This window comes from Cebus imitator, unplaced genomic scaffold, assembly GCF_001604975.1.
Source record: "Cebus imitator isolate Cc_AM_T3 unplaced genomic scaffold, Cebus_imitator-1.0 Scaffold218, whole genome shotgun sequence".
NCBI lineage: Eukaryota > Metazoa > Chordata > Mammalia > Primates > Cebidae > Cebus > Cebus imitator.
In genome coordinates, this window is record NW_016107533.1 from 3,109,434 (window position 1) to 3,109,702 (window position 269).

Genomic DNA, 269 nt, shown 5'->3' on the forward strand with positions numbered 1-269 from the left:
CTGGGATTACAGGCACGCGCCACCATGCCCAGCTAATGTTTTTGTATTTTTAGTAGAGATGGGGTTTCACCGTGTTGACCAGGATGGTCTTGATCTCTTGACCTCGTGATCCACCCACCTCGGCCTCCCAAAGTGCTGGGATTACAGGCTTGAGCCACTGCGCCCGGCGATGCAGATATTTTTTAAATTTCTGGAATATGTTTTGAATTGTAAATTTAAGTATTGGTGCCATTTCATTATCTTATTTTTTTTTTTCATGGATGTCAATT